The following is a 10504-nucleotide window of genomic DNA, read 5'->3' on the forward strand; positions in this document are numbered from 1 at the left end:
ACCCACAGCATCGCCAATGGCGCAAGAGCCGGGTTTCTCTATGTCTACATGAGCTGTCAGGAGAGACGAGTTCATAGACATGATCAGGGCTGTGATGTTGGTCGCCCCCCATCGTTCACCCCTTCGTCAAAGTTTCCCTCCCTCAAAGTCAAGCTCCTGGTGGGAAAGGGCTTCATCAGTCTCCCATTCTGACTTGAGAGGACAGTGGCTGTTTTATCTCTGTAAAATGACAAGACAGACTAAAGCTTCCAAAGCAACCCAATCAGAAGCTAAAATCAAGGCCTCATTTTGCTCGATGCACCACCACTGCAACTCATTAGGCTTTGTTACATCAAAAAATCTTAAAGCAATGTTTTCTACTTCTTGAGAAGTCCATGCCTTGAAGAATTGAGACTCCGTATTAGCACAGACTTCCTAATGCTTGGTGAGTGTATCTTTGAATTCCAACATCAAAGACCAGTGTGTGTTCACTGTGAGGCATGCCACTGTTCCTAAGTCTCCCATTTTTAGATGTTAAGTCAGTTGGGTTCCCATTTTCCCCTCATGCTGCAGGACTGCTTCTTCCTAGAAGGCTAAGTTAAGTCAAAATGCTGAAGATCATTTAAAAGTTGAGTTGTTTATGTTTTTAGTAATTGGTTGAATGAAAAAGTATTTCCCCCTACAGATTTCTTTAGTTTTAGCTATTTATCATACTTATATTTTTTTGGATTAACAAATTCATTTTAATATCAGACAAAGATAACCTGAGTTAATATAAAAAACAGTTTTTAAATGATAATTGCATTTATTAAGGAACACAATCTTTTAACCTGTCCATATGTGAAAAAAACTCAAACTAACAGCTTGGTTGTGCCACCCTTGGCGGCAACAACTGCAATTAAGCTTTTGCGCTAAGTGGCAATGAGTCTTTCACATCTCTGTGGAGGTATTTTGCTCCACTCTTCTTTGCCGAATTGTTTTAATTCAGACACATTAGAGGGTTTTGGAGCATAATTGTCCTGTCCACAGCATCTCAATCAGACTTTGCCTGGATCACTCCAAAACTTTCATTTAGTTTTTTTATTTAGTTCTGAGCCATTCCTTGCCAGTGTGCTTCAGATAAATGTCTTTCAACATAACTTAAGTATGCCTAAAACTGACAGACAGATATTATCCTTCAGAATTGGTCTAAAAGCAAGAGAACCCCAGACCATCACACTACCACCCCCATGTTTAACTTTCATTGTTTTGTCTCTTCAGTCCACAGAATATTTTTCAAATGTAAGATGGACATTTGTATTATTTTTGGTCAGCAGTGTTTTTGCCTTTGAACTCTCACATGGAGACCATTTTTCCCAGGCTCTTTCTTACCTTAACTGGGGCAAGAGACATCTGCAGTATTAAACTCTCTGTAAAACGCAAAATCCAGCGGAGATCCTATTTAAACCTATGTAAACGCAAAAGTAACGTTTTTACTTTTAACTAGTGTAAACAGAACTGTTCTAAAAATGCACCTACCTATCTCAATTGTACTTCGCTGGTGGTGTTCCACAGCCAAATTCTAACCTTTTGCTCCTTAGCTCTGAATTACTGGGCAAAGCATAAAACACTGATGTGTTATTTGCACAAATAACACAGGAACAAACTGCTGTGGTGCTCCTGTCTGACAAGACGTGCCTGGCTGCGTGGCTTCAGCTCTGCCTTGTGAGCCACGGTTGGTAAAGCCATGAATACTAATTGACGGGTTAAAGTAGACACAATGCTTTTACTAATCAACTCTTTATTAATAACATGTTTCTTTTACTAGCTACTGCATACAATGGAGGTTGAGGAAGAGTTTCATGTGTTTTCATATACAACTCAGAGAGACCTATAGTATTTCACAAAGAAACAGAAAAAGTGGATTTTTTTGTAGAAGGACACCATTAAACACCACTGATGGATTGATGATCACTGATGGATTGATGATCACTGATGGATTGAGAATATAATAATGGGAGATGACCTCCACAAACTCCACACACCACAGAGCTTCTTTCTTTGACTTTAATGTATCTACAAGGTGGAACAGCGGCAGAAGTGTCTAATAGATTGAGCACAGTGTTTAAAAACTCCAGCAGCACTGTTCCTAAACAACTGGACAATAAGCGCATAAGCCCTGATGGTATGTGATGATATACAATACGTTGCGGTTTGGAGACTGAAAGGAAATCTGCTATGAATATCACTGACAGTTTGGAAGAAGTCAGAAACTTTTTGTGAAAAGATTCTTTTCTTTTTTTTTTTTAGCAAAATGAACATTTTACGAAAAGTCATATTTTATGTCAGTCAGATTGAAATGCTGTTAAATGATTCATACTCTGTCAAACTGTGTGACAGGCCTGATATAAAAATAAGAGCTAAAAGTTCAGAATCAATGAAGTTTGAATGCCATCAAAGCAGAGCTGGAAGAGTCTGATGCCATTTAGCTCGGCACACTCTATCAGAGTGAGGCTCTTAATCAGGCTGAAGTACTGGAGCTCGGCGGAGCGCTGTGAGGAGATTCGACACTAGAGTGCTTTTGGTGTGTGGACTAATTGGCTGCATGCTTTTAACTAAATGATGAAATGTGGTGCTTTATATTACTAGCTTTCTCTATCTCTCTCTCTCTATCTGGCTCTTTGGAGCTCTCTCTGAGGGTGGAGAGACAGTTACTGCACATATTTTACAAATACTGATAGATCCACATCAGCACTTTTAACCTCTTAAAGCTACAATTAAACAAAGGCAAGGTGTGATTCTGTAGAAATGATTTCTCTTCAGGAAGCAGGCAGAATTCTGTAAAAAGTACAAATCAATCAATCAAACTTTTAGTTAATACTCTAAGCTTTATTACACAATAAATGTTTCTAATTGCATCTTGGCTTTGATGTGAAAACATCAGTGTTAGCAGGGCCAGACTCAGCTTAACATTGCCTAACATTATGACCTTGTTTTTACACCCATTATCTATGTTTTAGCTCCACTGAGCATACACTTGTAGCATAACTACAGACTGTGGTCTATCTGTTTCTATGCACGCTTAATTATTATTCTCATGACTCCACAGGACCACCACAGAGCAGAGATTAATTGGGTGCTGGGTCATTCTCTGCACTGCTTTGACATCGACTTACTTGGTGGTGGTGTGTACGTGTGTGTTGTGCTGGTACAAGTGGATCAGATACAGCAGTGCTGCTGGAGTTTTTGAACCTGTTAACATGCATTGACCAGTATACAGGCTACAGGTGTAGGTAGGCCTGCACAATAATTCGATATCGATAATTTTCGCAATAAGAAATGTTTCAATAAAGGTGATATCATTTTTGTGCTATATCGATATGTATTGACAGGCGTTTTTACTGCCGTCAGTTTGAGCTGAACACAATCAGCCTCCGTAGCCGGGCTACGTCAGTGCGTGATGACGTAATCACACAGGCACATAGCCAGACAGGCTAGGCTAGCCTAGGCTCTATTCCGGTAAGCAAATAAGCACTTACTGCACAAATAAGACACTTTACACTTTACTTTACAAATTCCCACAGGTGCCTAAAACTTTCGCACAGTACTGTTTATTTAAAGTATTATACAGTTTTTGTGAGAGAAGGCTCCAAAGACCTAGCAGTTTTTCTGAGGCCTCCAAAGTATTTATATCGATATTGAAATTATATGGTAACGACCGAAATTAAGAAATATATTGTGAAATAAATTTTGGCCATATCGTCCAGCACTAGGTGTAGGTGATACAAAACCCCTATTCTCTGCAGTAAAATAAGTTATGCACACTGTAAACCTACAGGACACTTGGAGAAGCTGCCTGTTTTCTCTCTACTCCACTTAATAATTCCAGATCAGTAACAGGAATCAACCAAAATTCTGCATGTTTGAAAATAGATGTAAAAACTAGACAAACATAACGAAACTAAAGGTTTAGAGGACATGAACTGTCTGATTTGTATTCAGTATTTGTATTGATTTCAAAACTAAGTTCTTGAAGGAGCCAATTTTATGATTTTATTCATTATATTTTGACCGTTACAGGTTTACTTAAATATTTTTCTATTACAGTTACAGTTAGGATTTTCAGTAATGATTCTTAACCAATATGAAAGCTTTCTATGTAATGCTTGAAGATTTAGTGGTGTAATGTCCGTCAGACAATTGACAAAAATCCTCAGTGTCACTGCTGTACTGAGAATATAGTCAACCAGTAGTATCCTGTAGACAGTGTTTATAATTCAAAACCCACAAAAATAGTGGCTAGAGGTATTGTATATACAGTACCAGTCAAAGGTTTGGAGATACCTCTTCTCACTCAGTATGTTTTCTTTCTTCTTATGATTTTTTTTATATTGTCAGTGTAATATTGAAGACATTTATGCTATACAGTAATACAAGTAGAATTATTTTTGTAAAGAAAAAGTGTTTTTAAAAATATATGTTAGAATATGTTTTATACTCGTACTATATTTACCTTTGAAGACAGATCTGCACACTCTTGATATTTTAATCTCAGTGTCTTCATGAGGGAGAGTCACCTGGAATAGTTTTCTCAGCGTCTTGAAGAAAGGAATTCCTGGAGGTGCTGAACAATATTTACTGCTTTTCCCTTACATTGTGAAGCTCCAGCTCATCCCAAATCACCATCTCAGTTGATCAGGTGTAAGTCAAGGGATTGTGAGGGACAAATTCTTTTTTTACTATTTACTAAGTAATTCCATACGTTTTCCTTAATTGTTTTCATGTATTTCATACTAATCTGCAATGTAGAAAATAAATTAAATAAAGAAATAAAAAATAAAAAAACATTAAATGAGAAGGTGTGTCCAAACTTTTGATTGGTACTGTATGTCATATTAGATGTTATGGATAGATGTTAAACAAACTGTACATACAACTCAATAATATATCATAACTAAAAAGTGGTTTAAAGTTGTTGTTTCTGCCAAAGACGGAGTTACTAATCCTAGGAATCTTTTACAAAGCATTCCTTTAAAAAGTGCAGCCGGAATGATGTAATAGCTACATCATCCTGTCCACTTCACTGATACAAATGGTACCCAAAGGAGTTTTTAGTCAGGGTCCAGCTCACAGAAAGACTGGGCTGTTTCTGCTCTCTCCGGAGAGCTGCTCTTACCCAAAAAGCAAAAACAGGCCACATTTAGAGAGATTTTGAGAGTATATCTATCCTCCATCTTCTGCTTTTGGTTACGTTGCTACTCATGGGATTGGCAGTATTTTACAGGTGGAAAGACGAATGGATTTCATAAAATTGAAGCAAATCCTGGATTCAGATGTCAAACCATCTGCTAAAATGCTGAAGCTGAAAAGTCCAAGACTTCTACACTGAATCTCTGTTCCACAATATACCTCAGAACCACCACTGACTACCTGAAGAGACAGAAGCTGAGGATTTTGGACTCACCTTCACTGTTCTCTGACCTAAATAATGTAAAAAACTTGTGGATAGAACAAGCTGTGCAGCAAGATGACTCAGGAATATCTCAGAACTGAACGTGTGAGGAGAACACAAATGTTTATTAACTGAAAACTAAAAACAGATCTTGCTTTTTTGGACTTGTCACTGATACTGTATGTATGTCCACAGTACATGTTTTCACTGTGTGATGGTTCTTCTTAGAAGCCTCCAAGCCCAGAGAAGTCCACGCTGCTTCTGGATATACTTAATATTACACCCCACCGTTTACGCATTCTGACTGCATAGTCTAATTAGCAACAGTGCTTGGGAACATATCTATGCTGATAGCTGTGGTGGTCTGGAAATGTCTGTGTGTTCAGGTTAATTTCTGAAGTATTTCTATCTAGGCAACAGAAGTCCAGGTAGCTGCACCATTTAAATAGCAATGTGCCAAAGTCAGAACGTACCTGGCTCTTAAAGGAAATGGCAAGTGACACATTGCTGGTTTATTGCATGTTACACCCAAAACCCACCCAAGTTTAATTAGAATTAGTAGATAGTAGATTAGTAGTTAGTCTTTTGTGTGTTTCTGTAACGCGGGGAAACAGTTGGGTAAATGCGGGTAAGACCAAAACTTTAATAAATAACAAATAAACAAACAGGGGAATAACGAATATATCTATATACATAAACAACCAGGGCAAACCAACACAGAGCTAAGCTAAACAGATAATAACAAAACAGGGCTAGGGATATATACAGGGATAAATAAGTGAATAATATACAAAACAAAGAAATAACGTGACTAAGAAATAAACGTGACAAATAACAGACTAGAAATAAACAATAGCGTGTCAATACAAGAACATAGAAAGAGCAATAACGTGACGTAGCAAACAATAGTAAACGTGGCGAGACAAACGACAGAGGAAGGTGCAAAGACCGACGGATAAACATGAACTAAACTGTGCTATAAATAGTAACATGAAACACTGAACACCTGGGGAAGGGGCGGAGCTACAAATTACACACACGTGATGGAAAAGTACTAGAGAAACACACTAGGAAACGGGGAAAACACAGGAAAACATAGCGAGGGCGTAACAGTTTCAAGTTGTGAAGGAGTACTTTTCCCATCGTTATGAATGAAGCTGCGCAGTGTGCAGTTGGTGGCTCCTCTTAAGATTGCTAAAATAAGACACTGAGTCTTTTATTACATTAAAATGCCCATTATTAAAATCTTAGTTTAAGAAAAAGTGCGAGTTATATATTTTTTAACAATTGACACCAATCAAAACATATCATACAGTGAAAAATGTTTTTGCTTTTTTGTTATACTGAAGTTTTTTCCAATTATCAAACAAACTTTAATAGACAAAATAGCCTGCTTAAATTTAAAGACTTGATTTCAGTAGGCTAGTCACTGCTGGGAAGGTTCATCAGTGTTCTATGTTTTCCTCCATGTGTGAATAATAGCTCTCTCTGTGGTTTAATGGCGTCCCAAAGCCTCTGAAATGACTTTGTAAACTTGACTGATAGATGATCAATGACTTTGTTTTCTCATCTGTTTTTGAATTTCTTTAGGTCATGACAAAATGTGTTGCTTTTTTGAGATCGTTTAGCTGCTTCATGTTGTCTTTTATTTAAAAAGGTTTTATTTAAGTGATTTCTTGATTCTACAGGCAGTAATCAGGCCTGGTTTGGCTAGTAAAACTCAGCTTTCCAAAAATGTGATTAATCAAAGTTAATATATGGAGGGCCAACACTTTTTCACAAAGGCTAGATTGGTTTATATATATTTTTTCCCTTAATGAATCATAATTTAAAAAGTGCTTTTTATATTTACTCAGGTTATGTTAGTCTGATATTAAAGTTAGTTCGATAATCAGAAAAAATTTAAGTATGACAAAATGCAAAAAGAAAATAAATCTGTAAGTGGGCACATACTTTTTCAAACAGAGTAATATATTGAGATGTTTTATATCATATGCAAAATATGTGCACTTAATCATCTTAATAGTGCAATAGCAATCTACTGTCCAGTGCGCACAGTATAGTCTCAGAGCTCCACAGTAACTTGTCAGTTTCACTGCTACAAATGGTACCCAAAGTAGTTTTCAGTCAAGGTCCAGCTCACAGAAACACTGAGCTGTTCCTGGATTCTCCAGAGAGCTACTCTCATCCAACGAGACCAAAAAAAACATCTTTGGAAAGAGGAAATTTCACGGTTGGCTTCTCCCACCTGTTTCTTGACTGATGCAGTCTGAATAATAAATCCTTTTCTCCCCACTCGCTGACATAAAGCCGGTGTGCATCCTTCAAACAGTCTCACAGTCTCTGACTGTACATCTACACAGAGAACTCATCGATCTGAAGGTAATATAATATGAAGATGCTGGGGATGTTTCTGATCAATATCTATTAGCATTTTAGCTAAATGAAAAAGAATGAATGAATGAATGCAGTGACTGATCTCTAGATACATCAAATACATCATACAGCAGTGCAGATACAATTCATGCCCAGCACTTAAAGTAAAGTGTATTAGTAGTGAATTGTCCATGTCTGTGATTTACAAGATACATGATACACAACAATCTGAAACATGGCCCATATTTCCCGTAACCTGACATCGACTAATTAGTTAAAAATCAGAAGAGAGATGGCACTCTACCTCACCTCACTGGTATTGGATGGAATTCCATCACTTCACATTTTATAGCCCTCTGGCAACACTTGGCATTACGCATGGTGACCTTAAACTCACGCGTCCCATTCTACACACAGACTGTCCAATCAGTGTGGGCACAACTGAACACCCGTGAGAGCCATAATTGGACCTTAATATAAAAGAGGGTTGCAGATATTTTACACATATACAGTAATGAATAAAAGAGCTATATAGTGTAATATAGCTGTCCGTGGTGCTGAAAGTTTTTTTTTTATAGTAGTGGTACTTCTGCATAGCCCACAGACAGACAAAAGGAAACAAAAAGGATAAATAAATAGAAGATAAATAGAGATACACACAGGCAGATAGAAAGAGCCAATTTATCATTCACTGTTGAATCAGCATTTAAATAATTTTAAAGAAAGAAAGAAAGAAAGAAGGTAGTGGGGCAGATAGACAGATAGATAATCAAATAATCAAATATAGATGCAATCAAACCTGAAGTAATGTTCTGCTGATAATGCATGCAAAAAGAAAATAAGTATCTATCTATCTATCTATCTATCTATCTATCTATCTATCTATCTATCTATCTATCTATCTATCTATCAGCTAGATAATAGATAAATAGAAGAGTGCAAACCAACAAAAAGTATAAAAGGATAATCTATCTATCTATCTATCTATCTATCTATCTATCTATCTATCTATCTATCTATCTAATAGCTAGATAAAAGGTAAATAGAAGAATGGAAACAAACAGAAAGTATAATAGAATAATCTATCTATCTATCTATCTATCTATCTATCTATCTATCTATCTATCTATCTACCTATCTATCTAGATAGATAATAGATAAATAGAAGAGTCCAAACAAACAGAAAGTATAATAGGATAATCTATCTATCTATCTATCTATCTATCTATCTATCTATCTATCTATCTATCTATCTATCTATCTATCTAATAGCTAGATAATAAATAAATAGAAGAGTGCAAACCAACAAAAAGTTTAAATGGATACTCTACCTATCTATCTATCTATCTATCTAATAGCTAGGTAATGGGTAAATAGAAGACAAACAAAAAGTAGAATAGGATCTATCTATCTATCTATTTAAAAGCTAGATAGAAGCTAGATTGAAGAGTCCAAACAAACAGAAAGTATAATAACAACAGAATAACACATAGATAGATAGATAGATAGATAGATAGATAGATAGATAGATAGATAGATAGATAGATAGATAGATAGATAGATAGATAGATAGATAGATAGATAGATAGGCTATAATTTAACACAACACTCTCGTTACAGTACTGCTACAACTCTTTCTTTTCTCTCTGCATTTCCAACAGGCTGAATTTCTAATGTTTCACCAGTTTCTCCCAGTTAATATTAATCCACTCAGCTAAACTCAAGCACTCAAGCAGATGTACACTGTAAACTAAAGGAAAGAGTCTCTGACTGAGTAAACTACTCTCGGAAAGTGTGTAAAAGCTGTAGCGCGTGTTTTTTTAGGGGCTAATTCAGAGCTAAAGCTTCAGCTCTCAGCACCACTTTACTACTTACCATCACAACCACACACACAACTAAACACATAAACACAGCAGAGAGGAGAATCACTCACCGAGCGGAGACACGAGCTCAGACACGCGGAGGATCAGCTTTAATACACCATCCACTTCACCCCCATCCACCAGCAGCAGCTCCTCCTGCTCCTCCACTGCGCTCCAGCGCTCAGTCCGTCATGTGACTGAACCCCCACTGCTCCCAGTCCTGCTCTCACCTCCACACACTGATTATAACATCACAGATACAATCACCAACTCACACTACACATCTCATTAACACTCCACAATCAACCTACACTCATCAACACTCTACTAATTATACACTCACACATCATTATTAACTAATATAACTAATATCAGTCACTATACTAATAATAAAATCACATCTACATATTTATAAAACCAGTCTTACTAGTCACATGATCACATCATTAATATAATGTTTGATAGTTATGCAATACCATTCAAAATCTGGATTAGGGGTGGGCGATATGGCTCTAAAATAATATCACAATATTTCAGGGTATTTTTGCGATAGCGATATACTTGGTGATATAGGAAAACAAAAAAATAATTAATTAATTTCAGGAATATAGTATAAGAGTATAACAGCATAATCATAATGTGACAAAATAAATAATATAGCCTAAATTAATATAATGCAGCAAAAAGTATTGCAGAACATTTAGTGCATGCATATAAACTGCCAACTAAAACAATTATACAATAAATACACTTAAAGCTTCACAGTAAATAATAGACTACTTTTAAGATAGAACATCTCTATTATCACAATATGGATTTTTAATATCACGATATTTCTGTGTCACGATATATTGTA

General features: G+C 36.3%; 1 protein-coding gene across 2 annotated transcripts in view; it reads right to left on the reverse strand.

The window, feature by feature from the left end:
* The window catches only part of ralyl (RALY RNA binding protein like), a 76430-nt gene extending 66633 nt beyond the window's left edge, over positions 1-9797 (reverse strand). For both annotated transcript variants that reach the window (XM_022678018.2, XM_022678017.2), the window contains exon 1: positions 9720-9797. The gene's annotated coding sequence lies outside the window, so the exon portion shown is untranslated. The remainder of the gene's footprint in view (positions 1-9719) is intronic.
* Between the last annotated feature and the right edge of the window lie 707 nt (positions 9798-10504).

Source organism: Astyanax mexicanus, chromosome 8 (assembly GCF_023375975.1).
Source record: "Astyanax mexicanus isolate ESR-SI-001 chromosome 8, AstMex3_surface, whole genome shotgun sequence".
Lineage (NCBI taxonomy): Eukaryota > Metazoa > Chordata > Actinopteri > Characiformes > Acestrorhamphidae > Astyanax > Astyanax mexicanus.